Source organism: Leptopilina heterotoma, unplaced genomic scaffold, assembly GCF_015476425.1.
Source record: "Leptopilina heterotoma isolate Lh14 unplaced genomic scaffold, ASM1547642v1 Lhet_65, whole genome shotgun sequence".
Classification (NCBI taxonomy): domain Eukaryota; kingdom Metazoa; phylum Arthropoda; class Insecta; order Hymenoptera; family Figitidae; genus Leptopilina; species Leptopilina heterotoma.
Genome location: NW_025111152.1, coordinates 1,919,092 through 1,938,749, shown reverse-complemented (window position 1 = coordinate 1,938,749; position 19,658 = coordinate 1,919,092). Strand labels below are relative to the sequence as shown.

The 19,658-nt window shown below is 27.7% G+C and overlaps 1 protein-coding gene across 5 annotated transcripts in view; it reads left to right on the top strand.

Annotated features, from left to right (window-relative positions):
* Positions 1–335: 335 nt before the first annotated feature.
* Positions 336–19,658, top strand: part of LOC122510000 (centrosome-associated protein 350-like) — a 69,403-nt gene continuing 50,080 nt past the window's right edge. For 2 of the 5 annotated variants that reach the window (XM_043624372.1, XM_043624367.1), the window contains exon 1: positions 336–674. The gene's annotated coding sequence lies outside the window, so the exon portion shown is untranslated. Of the gene's footprint in view, positions 675–833; positions 950–1,222; positions 1,589–1,659; positions 1,887–19,658 lie in introns of those variants that run through there. The other 3 variants (XM_043624369.1, XM_043624368.1, XM_043624370.1) reach the window with 3 other exon arrangements.

The window sequence follows — 19,658 nt, the reverse complement described above, 5'->3', positions numbered from 1 at the left end:
CTCAGTAAAGGCCTACGCAGAATAGAATCTTTAACCGGAACCGCAATCGTAACCGTTAGCGTAAGAATGAGTTAGAGAAGGATAAACAATATACCTATCCTTCTTTAACTCATTCTTACGCTTACGGTTACGATTGCGGTTCCGGTTAAAGATTCTATTCTGCGTAGGCCTTAAATGAACTTTATCTATGTGTGAATGTTCCCTTACTATTGACTTCTATTGCAGAAGCACCCATATAGATATATATATATATATATATATATATATATATATATATATATATATACATTCCTCTGTTTGCCGTATGTATGTACAATTAATGTACATATGTATAGTTTACATCGTTTACATAGTTCTTGGTCATGACTTTTTGAGCGTCTAAATTGACGTTTGTTTGAGTTTAGCCATACAGTTTTGTCAGTTTACAAAGTGTCTTTTCTACTCTTTTCTTTGAAAGTATAGTTCGTAAATGTTTTAAGTATTTTAAGATTCATAAGTGAACTTGTGCTGGTGTAAATATTGAATTTATAAAATGTAACGATCAATTCAAGTGATGGAGGTTAGGAATATCAACGTAATTTCTGCCAATATTTAATTATTTCTATTATTATTAATAATTACCGGTTTATACTACATATCAATGTATAATTAGTAATAATATTACATGTGGTAAGGTAAGTGTATTAAAAGTTTTATTTTTTAATAATAAATCAATTTATATGTATAAACATACTTACATATTCGCGTATGTCATGTTAAATATCAGTATAGAAATGATTGCTAACAAACAGCAACTTTTTATTGATTAGAACAGTTCTTTCCATTATTTTATTTTGTGTAATTGTGCATTTGCTTTAAAGTGCCGAGTATATTTTTGTAATATAAGTCCAAGAATATTGATATTTGGTTTGTTGAGGCGAATTCAAAATATTTTCTTTTCAAAAGCCACGTGAGTGAAATTCTTGACTACATAAAATTCGAATGAAGTGGATTAAAAAACAAATTTTCTATTGCACATAATCGTGTTAAATAATTTTATTTAATTATCTCTAAGTGACTTAAATTTGAACTTAAAGTAATATGTACACTGTAAAAAGTGTCAGAGTTGAATAACATAGTAAATGTAATTTTACACTTTGGAGTATATGTCGCAAGGTGTAAATCGTGTAAATTTACACTGACAGAAAAGGTGACATAACCTTATCAATGTGATTTTAGATATAGTGTGATAGTGTAATTCGCGTCTATTTCGGGTAAAGTGTAAATTTACATTTCCGACGGTGGAAAAAATGACTACCCTTCGGTCGGTGTAAATTAGCATAGCCTCTAAATTTGCCACTAGTTTGTAATTTTTTCAATTAATTATACGATTTCTATTTCCTTGTTTCTCGAAAACTTTTGTCCCATATTAATTGTCGTTTAAGCCTTTACAATTAATCCATTGTAATAGTTTTAATATATATTTATCAAAAGGAAAGTATTATAATTTTCAATATTTCTTTGTTGAACCAAGCAACCGTTAAAGGCCTTCACAATATTTACTTATCTTAAATAATTTTAAATTTTATAAACATTATTTACTAGAAAGGTAGGTCTCTACAATTTGATGTTAATTTAAAATTCTTATAATTTTTTTCTAACTGAATTTTATTTTTATAGGTTTTCTAAGTATTATAAATATAAATTATAATAAATTTCACACTTTGAAATTAGACCATGTCTATACGGCCAGTCAACTGGCAGAATAAGGTGGTTTAATTATTTGCCCAGTGACTAGAAATAAGGGAAAAACTGGCAGAATAAGATGATTAAATAATTCTGCCAGTGCACTGGCAAAATAAGATGGTTTTACTATTTGGCCATTGTATTAATAAAGCGCCCATCAGGTATAAATATGTTGGATGTTTGTTTGTTTATTTAACATTTTAACCAATCTTGTACAAATTTTTAAAAAAATTCTAAAACGTAAATTGGTTCTTCTTTAAGTGTGACAGGAACTAAATTTATTAAGAAGTTTTTATTAAAATTTATATTATAATTAATATTATAAAAATATTAAATATATAGGGGAAAGAGCCCCAGATAGACATTTCGTTTAAAATTTTTGTGGAAAGTAGGAGCACCTTATGCTTCTTGTTATTTTTGTTGTTAGTATAGACGAAGTTCTTGATGCACATTTGAAGGAAAAAAAGCAATTTGTTTTTATTCTGCACACACTTCCTGAAATTTTTGTCTCAGTCACGAAGTTTTCTTATAATTTCTTCCTAAATCGGTAAAGTTATTTAAATTATAGCTTTTTAATAGGCCAAAAGATACTTAATACCTATATTGTCAGGGTGGTCACAAGTTTCAGATTATACGAAGTTGAAGTCCACAATGTTGATCAACGAAAAGAATTTATTTCATCTACTCGAATATTATTTTTAATTTAATATTTAATTGTATAACAATTATTATCAGAACATAAACATCAATCTAGTATTTATAAATATTTTTGTGTCAATATTGCTGCAATATATTTTATTAATTTACTAAGTAAACAATTTTTTTGTTGATAAACGTTGTGGACTTCAACGTGGTCAGATTATCAATTTCCCTGACAATTTACTGACATTAAAACTATATTCCCTGACAAAATTCTTTTTGCAGGAAAATATGAAAGTTTACAGAAAATGAGTAAAATTTATGAATGTTAATAATTTCTAAAAATAACAATTATAACCCTTCCTGAATTTAATTATTTTCTATAATTTGCTACCAAACTTCATCTCTACATCAATTAGTTAAATAGTTTTCCGAAAGTTCTATTAGAATTCAATTATTTAAATACAAAAAGTAAATTTTTTATAATAATTATAATTGTCCATGTTTTTTCTTAAGTTATTAAGGTAGGGTGTTGTGGGGTGATGTGAAACCTTTTTTTTTCGTTGGACGAAAAACATGTCAAATAATTAAATTTTGAAATATTTCAAAATTGAATGACTTAGAGGCATTATAATAGAAGATTTCTGCATTTTATACTAAAAGATGTGGTATTTTGTTGCAATATTTGGAAGAAAAGTCGCAATTTTTGAAAATAAATCGAAAAAAGTCTCAATTTTTTAAATTTTTCTGACAAAAAATTTTTTTTGTCTGATTTCCTTGATTTTACTGACAAAAATTTTGTTTTCCTGACATTTCCCTATTATAATAAATGAGTCATTCCATTATATTTCGACTAAAGTCGTTGCCGACTAATTTTAAAAAATTATAATATTTTGCAGGAATGATGTTAAAGATATTAGGATCACCGAACAAAAAGAATTTTTTAAATATTTTTTATATTTATTGTAAAATAAGCATCTAAAGTATATGAAGTCGTAAAAACTGTCACATTTTCATCTATTAGAAAATATTAAAGAAAACACATAATTTACTATAAAAATGTAAAAAAATTATAAGAATTTATTAAGAATGAATTGTTTTATTATTATAAATTGATAGAAACAATTATTAATAAGAAATATTAAATAAAAAAGGATTTTAAAGTTCACCTGCCAAATAACCTAATTTTGCAAATTTCATTCACTAAATGTGAGAAAGAGAAATCATTAAATTGAATAAAACCTTATGAAATATAAAGTACCTGTGATTAACTTTTAGTTTTTCTTAACACTTTCTTCCTTTTTTCTTCATAAATGTTAAAAAATAAGCAATTAAAACTGGCACTTTGCTTATTTTCACGATTTTAAAATGCAAATAACTTCTGCCCAGAAAAATGAAAAATTACGAAAATTGGGCAATAATTAATTCATTACTAGACACACTCACTGGAAAAAGATTTTCTTTGGTCCCGAAGCTATTTTCCGAATTAATTAACTTTAAACTTTTTACTATTTTTATCAGGTTAATACATGTGTTTTTTAAAGGACGAAGTTAGCTCTTCTTGTTTAATCGTTTTGAACCAACTTCAGTTTTAAAAAAATCACATGTATTAACCTGATAGAAATAGTGAAAAGTTTAAAATTAATTATTTCGGAAAATAGTTTCGGGACAAAAGAAAATCTTTTTCCAGTGAGTGTATCTAGTGATCAAATAATTATTGTCCAATTTTCGTAATTTTTCATTTTTCTGGGCAGAAGTTATTTACATTTTTAAATCGTGAAAATAAGCAAAGTGCCAGTTTTAATTGCTTAATTTTTAACATTTATGAAGAAAAAAGGAAGAAAGTGATAAGAAAAACTAAAAGTTAATCACAAGTACTTTATATTTCATAAGGTTTTATTCAATTTAATGATTTGGCAGGTGAACTTTAAAATCCTTTTTTATTTAATATTTCTTATTAATAATTGTTTCTATCAATTTATAATAATAAAACAATTCATTCTTAATAAATTCTTATAATTTTTTTACATTTTTATAGTAAATTATGTGTTTTCTTTAATATTTTCTAATAGATGAAAATGTGACAGTTTTTACGACTTCATATACTTTAGATGCTTATTTTACAATAAATATAAAAAATATTTAAAAAATTCTTTTTGTTCGGTGATCCTAATATCTTTAACATCATTCCTGCAAAATATTATAATTTTTTAAAATTAGTCGGCAACGACTTTAGTCGAAATATAATGGAATGACTCAAATATAACTGCGATAATAATAAAAAATTAATATTATTTATTAATAATACTTTTTCACCTTTTGAAGCCTTTTTGTCAATTTGTCTCTACTTCATATACATATTTAGTTGTTTTTTGAAACCTTTTTTTAATTTATCTAAACGTTAGCTTGCCCGTATATTGAAGTATTAAAAACTATTTATTTTGACTGGCCAAATCGAGTCTCTTTTTTATTTGGCCAGATTTAGATATTAATTGTATATTTTCTTTAGATATTTAAACCACCTTATTTTGACAGTTTTAACTGGCCGAATAGCCACTCCGTTGAAATTATGTGAAATATAAATTTTCTAAAGTAGAGTAATTATTGTTCATGTATGGAATCTAATTTATAAATTAGCATAATTTTTAACTTGCGAAAATTGAAATAAAGCAATTGTTAAATAAAAATATATTTATTTCTTATAATTTTTCTGAAATCCAATTACCTATTATTTGAAATAATTATTGTTTTATAATTATAATTATATTTTTAAATAACATACTACAGGTCTCGGATATTATGACTTTTTCGATTATTTTCAAACAATGCGTCTTTTATCGACTTATATTAAAACATTGTGACTTTTTCGACTTTTTTCACAAATTTTGCGATAAAATACCACATTTTTAGTAAAACTGTAACTTACTTCGATTTTTATTAATTAGTATGTAAAGTATAATAGACAAAACTTTGAAAAGTTATTATTGAATAATTTTTTAATTAAATTTTCGAAATATACAATTAAAAAGCTTTTGATTAATTGAAATTTTGTAAAATTTAATTGGAAATAATTGATTTTTTTTCAAGTATTTTATTATAAATTTTAAAAATCAACTTTTGAAGAATTTTAATTTGCAAAATTTTGAAACTAATTTAATTCTCAAAAATTTTAATGAAAAATCTTCAAGTGAGCCTCCGGAAAGTATAACCACACATAAAATTCTGACCGCCATGCTAATTCAATGGGCGTCAGAATTTTATGTGTGGTTATACTTTCCGGAGGCTCAAGTGTAAATTTCATAAAAATGAGAATTAGTTTCTAAAAATTATATCAAAATATTTTTGAAAAAAGTAATTCTCAGAATTTTTTTTATCATGATTTTTAATATTCAATTATTTTCAATATTTTCGATTACATATTCCCGAAAATTCAAATACATACAAAAAAATAACATTAAAATTTTTTTGAATTATTAATTCGTTTTTTTAAATTATACAAAACTTTTTTTATAAATTCAATTAATTTCGAAAAATTACATTACAATATTTATAAAAAACTAATTCTTAGAATTGTTTTATCATAATTTTTTAATATTCAATTAGCTTCGATCAAAGTAAATTAAAATTTTTTTAAATTTACTTTTTTAGATTTATTAGGTAAAATTTTTGAAAAGTCATTTTTATACAGTAGAGACTCCATTATCCGGACCCCTATTATCCGGATATTCGATTATCCGGACAAATTTAAAATTACAAATTTTTTTTTTAATATAAAGTTTACAAGGTCTCAAGCCGTTAATTAACTTCTATTTTAAATTTATTTACACGAAATGTTGCGTTTTAAAGTGTTTTAATTATTTTAAGAAAATGTTTATGTAAATATTTTGAAATATTTCTAACTAAATATTTATTAATGTTGACTTTAAAAGTTTTAGTTTATTTCAGTCTTATTTTAATACATATGCAAATAAATACATAAAATTATGAATAAAAAATTTGTTTAATTCGTACTTTACTCGATTATCCGGATTTTTGATTATCCGGACAAGTGCCTGCATCCATTAGTCCGGATAATGGAGTCTCTACTGTAATTAAAATTCTTCAAAAATTTAATTTTTTAAATATTTTTTAAAAACTCAATTATTTTAAAAAAAATTTAACAAATTTAAATTATTTTCAAAAATTTTAACAAATTTCCATTATTTTTCAAAAATTTTATCAAATTTCAATTATTTTTCAAAGATTTTATCAAATTTAAATTTTTTGGAATTTTTTTAATTGTATATATTTGTAAAAATTATTTTAAAATATTTAAAAAAATGAATATTAATATTAAAATTTTTGAAAATATTCTACCTTAAAAATTGATTTTTGTATTTAAATAATTGAATTCTCGAAGAACTTTCTGAAAATTATTAAAAATTAATATTGATAGTTGATTGAGAGATAGAGTTTAGTTAAAAATTGTAGAAAATAATGAAAGTTTGAAAGGGTTATAGTTGTAATTTTTAGATAAATTATTAAACTTGAGAAGTTGAAAATATTTGAATTTTATTTCCCCTGATTAAATTTAATTATTTATTTTTTTACTTATTCCCGTGATTTAAATAAGAAGTATTAAAATATTTATTTAGCAGAATTATTCAAGTTTTAATTAATTGAATTTAGAAATCAGTGAAAAATCAGAGAAATACAAAATAAACATTTTGTGATAACACTGAATTAAATAAATGACTTTTTCGAATTTTTTTCTATTTTACCTGATTCCTAGAATATTCTGTCAATTAGTTATTCGATGGCATAAAAATTATAAGATATATATATATATAAAACGTTTATAAAATGAACATTATATTAAAACATAATTTTACACGGAGAAAAAAATGCTGTTGAATCAGGGTTGCTACAGAAGTCTGTTTTTAAATTTCCATGACTTTTCCAGGTTTTCCAGTACCAAATCTGATAAATTTCCAGGTCACCTTTTGAACATTGTAAATTAGAGCAATTTTTGAAGAAAAATTGGCCTAATAATAATAAATTAGAATTTTTCTGTATTATAAAAATATTCACGTTAGATTATCTCTATTTGATTATTAAAGCACAGACAAATTTTAAGTCATATTTTCAGTAGACACCCTGTCTACTGAAAATATGACTTAAAATTCCAGGACATTCCAGGACAGATTTTTTAATTTTCTAGGACATTTACATGTGTAATATTATTTCATATTACGATTAACATAATGTAAATTAACCTACTTGAACAAAAATATTAATTTTATTATAAAAAGAGTTAAAAATCAATATTATATAATATAGATATCAGATTCTTTAATCAAACGACAAATTAAAATTATTTTTTGATGGATCAAAAAAATTATTTTTTTAAATTTGAGTAAAATTTTTAAATTATTGAATATTTAAAAGCAAAATATGGAAAATTCAAGGATATTTCAGGACATTTCCAGGAATTCCAGGACATTATGTTTTAAAAGAAAAAATGTAGTAAAAAATATTAAGTGGAATAAAATTCCAGGCATTTCAAATTTCCATGACATTTCCAGGTATTCCAGACCATTTTTAAAAAAATCCCTGACTTTTCCAGGTATTCAAGACCTTTTTTAAAAAATCCCTGACTTTTCCAGGTTTTCCAGGTTTTCCAGGTTCTGTAGCAACCCTGTGAATCAATGACATATGGGTTTGATTCATTGAATAGTGTCATAACGGGCTGCCTAACGTATATGCTGTTGTTTTGAAAGCACCGATTCTAATGATTCGATAGTATCACTTTCTTTGAAACAAAAGCATATTTCTCAAATTGACAGCATACTATGTTAATTCGAAGGTGAATCCTTTTGAATCAATAAACAAAATTTTTTAATTTAACAGTATATGCTTTTGAGTCAATGACTATAACTTTTAAATTTAAAAGCATCATTTTTATGATTCAAAAATTTGTACTCTTAATTTTTTTAGTTGTTGCTATCGATTGAATAACACCATACTGTTAATTCATTTCTTTTATGTGGTTAAATATATACCAACGATAAATTGAAAAAAGGGAATTTTTGTTCACATGTTTTCTATATACTATAATTAATTCTCACACCTTTAACACAACACTTTTTATACACATCTTTTTTTCAATTTTTCACACTAACATATACACATCTTTATTATTATTTTCATTTTTTCCAACGGCTAAACACACACACACATACACATTCAAACACACTTATCTTTTTTAGTCAGAAAAATACGGCTATTCCCAAGCGGTCACCCATCCATTTAGTAACCGCGACCAACGTTGGGCACTTACTTTGTGGTTAAATACCGTGCTCGAGATTTTTCGCGTATATAAGGGAATTTATATAGGGAATTTATATTTAACTAGTCATTAATTAATTAAAAGAATTTAAATAATACTTTTTTATATTGGAATCTCAAAAACGACAGGTTTAATAAACATATAAATATATGTGGGTAAGTATTTCAATAAATTTAGTACCTGTCAATGTCTCAAAACATAGTGTTCTTATTTTTATAGCATATGCTATAGGCAGTCCGCAATAGCACCACTCATTGAAACGAAAGCATATGCTTTCGTTTTCAGAGCGTGCTTCTTTGGAGCAAACAATTTTTCATTTGATTTAAATTTACACGCATTTTCTTCAAATTTATCTATTAGATGCTTCAAATGAATAATGTCAAAGAAGCAATAAATTATTCTGTTGCTATATATAGATGAACTATAGAAACAATTTGCACAATATCATTAATTCTACAGTACCGTACTTTTAATTTAAACAGTTTCATTTTTTCATTTTAAGCAATATACTTTTCGATTAATAAATGTGTCATTGAATCAATGACGGGGAATTCAATAGCATGGAGATATTTGATTCAACAGCACTTTTTTTTCAGTGTATGCAATAAAAATAAGAAGAAATAAAACTTTTATTATATTAAAATTATGCGTAATATAATAATTCAAAAATTTAAATTTATGTTATAAAAAAATACATAGAACAATAATTATTATAAATAATTTATTTATTTATTCAAAAGCATACGGGCAAATGTCCAATCGTACAAAGTACTGAAGCATAGGGTAAGTGCGTCAATTGTGGCGGGTGCTCCAATTATGGCGACTTTGTGAAAAATACAATTATTTACTATTTTAGAATAATTTAGTTATTTGAAAATGTTTGAAAAAGTTATTTTCGACCTAACTCGATATAATTGTACGAAAAGAAACACATTTAAACTATTATTAATTTAATTATTTAATAACAAAAATTGTGCCCCGCCATAATTGGCACATTTTTATTGAATGCACGTGCTTCAGTTATGGCGCGCAACACAACCTCTAAATACACGTTATTTTCCCCGCCGTAATTGGCGCGCCGAAATTGACTCAACCGCGCCATAATTGACGTTTTTAATCCTAATTCTTATTGCTTTAATTTTGTTTAAATAATTAATTTTTATAAAGTTTTTATAAAAGTTTTATTATCTATATGACACGGGCTTTTAGTTTAATAAGCCATAAATTTACTTCTTTCATTATAATTTTTGAATTTTCTATTTCAAAGACGGCTAAACCAGAACCGCGCCATAATTGGCACACTTACCCTACATGATTCAAAATTTAGTATAAAATCAAATTATCTGGCTGCATTATAATTATTGTTATACTATCAAATACAATTTTTCGCAATTCCACTATAAATTTGTTAAGTGAGACACAAAAAAAATAATTAGATTTCATAAAAATTATGAAAAATAAATATTATATTTTTAACTTTTATAAAATAAAACTCAATTAGAAAAAAATTTATAACAATAATTGTTGTATATTTCTTTAAAAAATTATTCAAAATTAAACAAATTTTTTTCGTTTATCAACGTTGTGGACTTGAACTTCGTATTTTCGACTTAAACCGAACACTGAGAGAAAAGAAGGTGCACTCATGAAGTAGTATACTACTTCATGAGTGCACCTTCTTTTCTCTCAGTGTTTCGGTCCTTATATATAAGGAGACCGAACGAAATACATTATAAATGGGCCAGATTTCGGTACCCGCTTAGTAGGTGAAAAATACCGAAAGGAACACTAGCGCTGCGCATGGGAAAAATGGAAAACACAGTTCATTCACAATTGATAGAATTATAACACTGAAAATAAGACTATAATTATTTTACTTTGATAATATTTAAAAAATATGAGGAACACATGACAACATATATGACACACACGAATTAGTGAAACATATACAAATAATATAGGTTATGTTTTGTGCATCTCATAGTCAAAAATTTAACCACATGCAGCGCTGGTGTTCCTTTCGGTATTTCTACCCACTATTCAGGTACCGAAATCTGCCCCACTTTCAATACAAAATTTGCACGGTCGTTCGGTCTCCTTATACTACTTCATGGGTGCACTCATGAAGTAGTATAAGGAGACCCAACGCCAATAGTTATAGTGGCAAAAATCAGCATCATTTTGGGGGATCAGAGTTACTATGAGAAAATATAATCTGCACAACGTTCAGAGGCAGCGCGCTCATGCGGAGAAAATGTAAAGTACAGAATAAGTTTTAAGCAGACGATATTTTAATACCAAATTTCCACCACAGAGGCTCAACCTCTGAACGTTGTGAGAACTCTTATAACTCTGATCCTCCAGTTCGGTTTTGACCGTTCCCAAGTACAGTTCTCAAGCACTAATTTAAGTGAGGATTCACCTCACAATGTCTATAGTTCTCTAATTTTGACTTATTTGTAATTTTAAAGTAAAGTATTCGGAGGAAATGATTCTAAACAGCCTTTTTTTAACTTAAACTCATATTTGCAATAGTATAAACATTTAATTCACATTTTTACCTCCCAACACGTGTTCATCAACCGCCATAGATTTATATAGTTTACCGAATCGCGTTTGACGCCATTTTTTTCACATTAACCAATTTCATGGAAACTTTTAATTCTTAACTCTTATTCTTCTAAGTGTTTGTTCTGACAGTTGGCAAAGCCTAAAGTCATTTAAGAAGAAGAAGAAGAAGAACTCTGATCCCCCAAATGCAGGCTGATTTTAAACCCGCGTGAGGTCTCCTTATACTATTTCGTGGGTGCACTGCTGTTCATTTGGAGGTTGTGTATCGCAATTCAAATTTGGATCAACTGCGCACTCTAAAGGGGCGTGTAAAGGCGCTAGCACAGCTCCTACTGCCTGCCTGCCTGCCTGCAGGTTGACATGGTAACACATAAGAGTAAAAGAGTCAGAAAATTCAAATTAAATGTTTTTTCTCTCTCACTCTTATGGCGCCTGCCTGCGCAGGCAGGCAGGCAGGCAGTGAGGTGAGAGTGTACCTTAACGCGCCCCTTTAGAGCGCGCTGCTGATCCAAATTTGAATTGCGATACACAACCTCCAAATGAACAGCAGTGCACCTTCTTTTCTCTCAGTAAAAACTTAAACTTAAACCGAAAAACTGTTCAAAAAAACACCGTTTTTCGTACAACTTTATTTAAACTGCTCCCAATTTGTTATTTTTTTATAGAAATTAATAATTCTAGTTCGGACTATAACTACAATCCTACTGAACTTAAATCTTTTTGGCTTTTGCATTTCTGAGTTTTCTAATCTGAAGAAACACATACACAGCTGGCATCGGTATTTCTAGCAGGGCTCAAAGTATTGTTAAATTTTAAATAAACAAATAATATTTTTTTAATAATACGACGTTTTTTATATAGTTAAAGAGTGAAATTCTGTTATACTTTGCAATTTTGGAGTTTATGACCTCCTGATTAAAAATGTAAATGCTAAAACTCAAAATAATGGACAGTTTTTTTGTTATATAACATTTAAGACATAAAAAGTACCGTACAAACTACAGCTTAAAAAGGGTAAAGCGCAACATAGAAAATGATAAACAGAATGAAATAAATAGTCGACAGCTCTCAAAAGCAAAGAACATTTATTTTAAAGCGTATAAAGTTCATGTATATGTAGTAAATATTACTGCAACCAACAACCATAACACAATTCTTGTTGATAAAAAAATCACACGCTTTTATTTTAGGAGAGTAGAAATATTCTCGGATATTCCAACAACAATTGAAGGGACGGATTTATCCACTAGGTCAATTTTTGAAACTATTACAAATTGCAATTTGAATTACTGAAGTTTGTAGAGAATGAAAATGCGCATCTTTTTTCTTTAAGAAATAAATTTATATCTTTTTTAGTTTATGAAATAATGAGAAAAAACTAAATTTTTGAAAACCAAAAAATTTAAATGTTTTACGTCTTTAACTCGTGCTGGCGTTTTTGATTTTTCATATTTTGTAATCAAACAAAAACGAACTTACAGATTAAGACTTCTTGAAACCAATTATACTTTTAAAACTACAAAATCTTAATTAATAAAAAGTTTATTAATTTTTTCGAAAGACGTTGCAAAAAATGGGTTTTTCCAACTTTCAACGCTTCGTTTATCGAGGAAATTTTAAGGTACAAAAAACTTCCAGTGACAAAGTTTTTCATTACTATACGGACAAGTTTTCTGTAAAATTTTATTAACATGATATGAATGCTTACAAAGTTATTAATGTTTAAAGCGTATGGTGCGTCAGATTTCTCGCGCCTCGAACACATTGAGTCCCAAGGTGTTCGTTTGTAACAGATTAAGACTATTTTAGTTTATTCATTTGTTTACTTAAAAAAAATACAATTTTTAATGAAGTCACAGATACCTTTTGGAATCGCAGTTTAGTTAAAAACGATTATTTATTATTAGAAAGTAACTAATAATAATTAGCCAAAATCGTCTGAAGATAGTTAAAATTGACTGACATACAAATAATTAATGCATAGTTATTTTGACATAAATTTCATGTTAATTAAACTAATAATTGTTGATTAAGAATAGTAAAAATATTATTATTTTAGTTATTGACTAGTTTTTTGCTATCAAAGTAATTATTTTAAAATAATATTTAACTATGAGATTATAGTCTAACTTTATATAAAAGTAGCATCAGTTTATTTATTTTAACATGTATTCTAAGTAAAAAACATAAGAAATATTTTTTTTAAAAATATTGCAGAATTATTCGCAAAATAAATTGTACAATAATTCTGTATTTTCTATATTCTATATTGTCGTTAAAACATATTGCTCTCTCATAGAGGAAGTATTTTTATTTTATTTATATCTGTATTTTGTCAGACATTTTCTGGTTATCATGTGCACTTTTCGAGGAAGTAACCCTTTTTTAAATGCTATTTTCCTCAAACTTGTGATTTGTTTTCACTCTACAAGAAAATATGGTATCCAGATGGGTCGCGGCTGCCGCGACCGTTGACTGCAAAAAAAAGGGTTCGGAAAAACCCAATACAATTTTCCCAGGATTTCGAGATTTTTTTATCACAATTGAGAAAACATTATGGCCATCTTGTTCAAGACCCGTACCAAGAAGTAATAATCCCGAAAAATGTTAATATCAGTGAAAGCTAAGCAATTCAGTATTTACCAGAATCAAGTATAAATACTTTTGAAAACTATAGATTACAAAATCCTTCCGCTTTCAAAATTGAATCAAAATGAATGATGTAAAAAGTTTAGTACGATATCTTTCTCCAAACGTACAGGAGTTTTTTAATAATTATTTTAAAAATATAAGAAAAAGAGAAAATATAAGAAATATTATTGTAGTTGAGTTTTTTATATATAACAAAATAAAACATTTATGTTAAAAATAAATTTTATTAAATTTTATTTACTGTGAATATTAATATTGACAAACACATTTGCAAACGAACACCTTGGGACTCAATGTGTTCGAGGCGCGAGAAATCTGACGCACCATACGCTTTAAACATTAATAACTTTGTAAGCATTCATATCATGTTAATAAAATTTTACAGAAAACTTGTCCGTATAGTAATAAAAAACTTTCTCACTGAAAGTTTTTCGTACCTTGAAATTTCCTAGATAAACGAAGCGTTGAAAGTTGGAAAAACCCATTTTTTGCAACGTCTTTCGAAAAAATTAATAAACTTTTTATTAATTAAGATTTTGTAGTTTTAAAAGTATAATTGGTTTCAAGAAGTCTTAATCTGTAAGTTCGTTTTTGTTTGATTACAAAATATGAAAAATCAAAAACGCCAGCACGAGTTAAAGACGTAAAACATTTAAATTTTTTGGTTTTCAAAAATTTAGTTTTTTCTCATTATTTCATAAACTAAAAAAGATATAAATTTATTTCTTAAAGAAAAAAGATGCGCATTTTCATTGTGTATAAATTTGTGTCATTAAATTTGAAGACCAACTTAATATCACAACATGTTTTGTCAGTATTCAGACAATATTGGTTTCTTTATTAGAAAAATGAAATTTTTTTTGGCTGGAGTTTAAGTGTGACTGACGTGTTTAGTTGTGAAGATGACAAGGTGACGAGCCCGATGCTGAATACTTCCTAAAAATTATTTAAAGATTTACATGCAAACTTCGTAGTATTATTTACTATCAAATTATAAAATTAATTGTGTTAAGTTTTACATGTCCCACTTTATTGAATGTTTAGCCTGAAACTTTTCTAAAAATTAAAGTTATTTTTTCATGTAAATCTATTATAGACGAAAATTCAGCAAACCATGTTTCTGCGAAGAAAGTAAGTAATTAAGAATAATTTCACACTTTTAATTAGCAGGACTAAAATTTTTTTTAAAAGTGTACTTAATCTTGCAATCTTGCCCGAAGGGCGTGCAGATTTTTTTAAACACTTATACGCCTAGGCAGAGAATTCGTATGTGTTAAAAAATATTATTTTTGCTACCAACAACCATACAACAACCATTGTTAATTCAAAGTCGCACACAATTATTTAATGTACCTAAAAAGTCTCCCTTATTTTTTTCAACTATTATACGGCTAGATTGTGTTCTCGGATGAGTTAAAAATATTACAGTAGCTTTTTCCAACCATACAGCAACCATGGTAGATTCAATGTAGCTCACAATCTTTTAAAGGAACTAAAAAGATTCACTGACTTATTTTCAGCACATGTACTCCTAGATTGTGTAAGAATCCTACTGTTTGGTTATATATTGTTTTGTTTGTTTTATATTTCGGTATAAACCTAATTACTGCTTTTTCCAATTCCCCTTTTAATCTGTGTTTTTTATGCCTATTTTTTATTATTTCTTTACAGTGTTTGCGACTTACTAGAAATATTTGAAATGGTTTTTTGAATCTATTTCATTTAGGGGAGAGTAGACTACATTGAACCAGGTTTTTTATAAAGTCCAAGAACTAATTAAATTTTACAAATTTTGATAAGGTTTTTGTATGAAAAGAAAACTGAAGTACTGCTTTAGTTAATACACACGTTACAAACACAAATTATTATGATTAAATAATGAAATTTAATTTTTTTCTAACCAGCTGCACTTTTCTTATTTTGAAGGATGTGTGTCTACATTGAACCACCTCTAATAAAACACTACAATTTACTTCGAAAATAATATTTCCACTTACACATTGTAAAAAATCTTATTTTCCACTCAAGGAAATAGAAAAATGTTGTTAAATAGTTATTATTTGTTAATATAGGAGATTAATATATTTCGATGTCAGGTTAGGTAGCATAAGTGACAATTTAAGTTCATCATGTTGACAATTGTGATGAAAGCATGTCTTCCAGTATTTTTCTTACTAGTTAGTAGAGCAGACAACTTTACCACTCTTAAAATTGAAAATTCTTTGCTTTTTCGGGTGGTTCAATGATGCCGCACTCACTGTATACACATGACATTCACAACAAAAATTGTTTATAATAAATTTATGTAAGGTTTAAAATTCTTTATCACATCGGAATATTGAAGTTGACACCCTACACAGGTCTCCCCAGAGGTGGGCAGGTTATTCTAAAATGTAACGCTACAAACTTGGTGGGGAGTTGTTCCAAATGACTTCCAGATTCCAAATTTTCAAACCGATAAATCGTACCTGATCCTCTTTTCGAATTATCTCTTACACAGATAGTCGGAAACTTGAAAAATTTATTATTTTAATGTGGAAGCTTTGATTCAGAAGACTGCTGATTTTTCGTTCCTAAAAATTTTTTTGACAAAGATTTTATAGATAACTAGCTGTCGTACCCGTCTTCGACGGGTTTTAGTTCCTACAAATACATTCAATAGTGTGTCGACCAGTCTCGAAAAATGGAAAATAGCGGGGAATTTAATTTGACCGGAAAAAATAATATTTAGCTACCATTAACTATTTCATTAGAAAAATATTACTATTTTAAATCAGTGATTGACTTTTTATCATCAAATAATTTATTTTTAATTAATTAAAATGCAGAAAACAATGTTTTGTCAATTATTTGTAGAAATTTAATTATTGTATTATAAGTTAATCCAAAATTTCCACCAGTTTTTGGAGTTATAGTGAAGTCAAATTCGAACTAATTGTATCATTATTGCTAAAATCTAAAATAAGACCTATATAGCAGGCTGAATTCACAGTTTTCCCGATTAATAATTAAATTCCTGCATATTTCCCGTTTTTTCCAGTTGGTAGAACCCCTGTTAAAAGTATTAGTAAAAACAAAAACCCGTCGAAGAGTATTTTCATAAAATAAGTGAATTTTTGTAGCCATTTGTAGATTTATTTAATGTTAATTCTTATCAAGAAAATTTATATTTGATGAGAAAAGATACACCTGTAAAAATTTGGACAAAGCTGGGAAAAACCGGATAGTTTGTTAAACAAAAATAATAATAGACACCTTGTTTAACTTTTGCCTTTACATAATGCTCAAAACATCCCTAAAAGTTAAATCAAGAATTAAAATAACAAAACTTTTTACTATTTAAGTTTTTTCCCAGTAGCATAATGCAAGTATCGTATCACAGGTATTCTTGAATTTTTGCAGTATCAATTTTATCATAAAAAATCTCCATTTTTAATATTTTCGAAATTTTTGCAATTGAAAATTGTTGATTAATTGGATAAACAAATATTTCTAAATTCCATTATTTTGAAGTCAAAAGTTTATCAGAGACCCCAAAAATACTACTTGATACCGGTCACTGTGTAGAGGAGTAGTGACTGGCTCAAAGGTGCGAGAGAAGCACAAAAAATAATATTAATGACCTTAGCGGCAGTAGTTGACAGAGCCGATCGGTGACGTCGACCTCGAACCCAAGCAGGGTTCTGAGAGACGAGGACCCGTTCTACTCCAGGTGTCGGGTACTTGAACCTAAGCAAGGTTCGAAGTACTGTCCCCTGGAGCCGGTTGTCACTGCTTGATAGTGCGAGAGAAGAAGCTCCGTTACCTCAAGGGCTACGTTCCCCCGGACCCAGAAGGTCCCGAGTGTGGGCCTTAAGTTGTCACGGAAAAAACGTTAACCCTCAGGGTGGTGCAGAAGGTCACGAGGCCTTAAGACACCAGAGTTATTCCTCTGCCTTGTGTGGAATGTTTTCGAACCCAAAATATTCTTTCGTAAAATAATTGACAATTTATCCTTAAAAGGACTAATTGTCAATGTGAAATTTGTTGCGTTATTTGTCCTGAAAAGGACAGGTTGGTAAATATGGTGAGGTTCTGCAGCCAGCGGAATAGAGAAGAGACGGCGTTTCCAAATTCCAAAATAAAATATTTATTCCAAATATTTCCCTGGAGAGGACGGCAGGCAGTTGACGGTTTGTCAGGCGGCGAGGTGGCAGGCGTCGGTGTTGAAGTGGCGGCGTGGCAGCGGCTGAGAGCGTCACTCGGCAGAGTGACAGTTGGCAGGCGTCAGCGACGCCGCGCAGGCGTCGGTGTCTCTCGGCTTGAGAGACGTGTTGTTCCGTCGAAGTCTGGCGAGGTAAGACAGTGAGTCAGGGAAAATGCGCGGTATTTATGCTCCTCTGCTGAGTCGCATCCGCGACATCCCTTCCACCTTGGCAAGAGCCAATCAGCGCGTGAGTTGCCCCCACCCGTTCCGCGCAAGCGCGGTACGGTTGAGGTTTCAAGAGCGAGAGTTAGTCGAGCGGGAGACACAGGGCGAGTCAGACGTGTCTTCCGACTCTCTCGTAAAGGCGACGCACCATGCCAGTTTGCCTTTACCGTCAACTTTGTACCGTACCTCCGGTACAAAAAATCTAAGTTAAGGCTAAATAAAAATAAATGAATTTACTTTTATAATATTCTTTAATGTCATATTCAGTATTCTATCTAATATATTGTAAAAATATATTAGACGGAATTATAATATACATTAAATAATATTATGTGAGATAAAGAAGCAAAATTTATTATTTCCTCACGCACGAGAAGTGAGTGTAAAAATAACACTTTAAAGGAATTTTCAAAGTTTATTAATATTTGATTAATTTTGCAATGAATTGCAAAATTGTCTCAAATATTAAAACTTGAAAAGTAACCAACTATAACATACTGAATTAAGCTTGATAGTAATTGGTCTGTCAATTATAATTTTTCAATTTTTTTATATTAAAAACATTTTTATACTTATACTTCCATCTTATAGTTATAGGACAGTATTTTTTTTCAAAATTATGCTAAAATATGACTAAATAACATGTAATATTTAATTACAGAAAGTTTAAAAGATATACAATAAAAAATATAAAATTTGGAAATTTTCCATTTTTTTAATTTTTTGAAAAAATTGAATACCTCCCGTTCTAATTAATATGTTTAAAATCTGTTTTATTGTTTATATATATCTTATAAAAGTCATAACTGATTAATTTACAGCAATCTGTCAAAATTAAAAAAAAAATTTCGAATTTTTTAGAAAATTTATAATTTTTTTTCATATTAATATTATTTTTTAATTCAATTTATTGTTATATATTATTATTTTTATTTATTATACATAGTTCCTGCCTTTCGGCTTTGAACGAACTTCCGGCCTTCTCCTTTACCTTACACTTTAGATTAATTATTTAATAATTTCAATTAAAAATTTATTGTTATATATCTTTATAATCATTTGTATTATTAATAAATTAAAAAATGTATGCCAATCTGCAAAAATTAAAAAAAAATTTTTTTTTGAATTTTTTGAAAAATTCATAACTTTTGTTTAGCTCAATATTTTTTCATCAAATATAGCTAATATTTTAAGTTAGACCAATACTTAAGAGATTGCCAAATTTTACTTCAATCGGTCAAGACGTTTTCAAGTTATACGCGAACAAAATTTTGCGGACATACATACATACATACATACATACATACATACATACAGACAGGAAATTTTCTA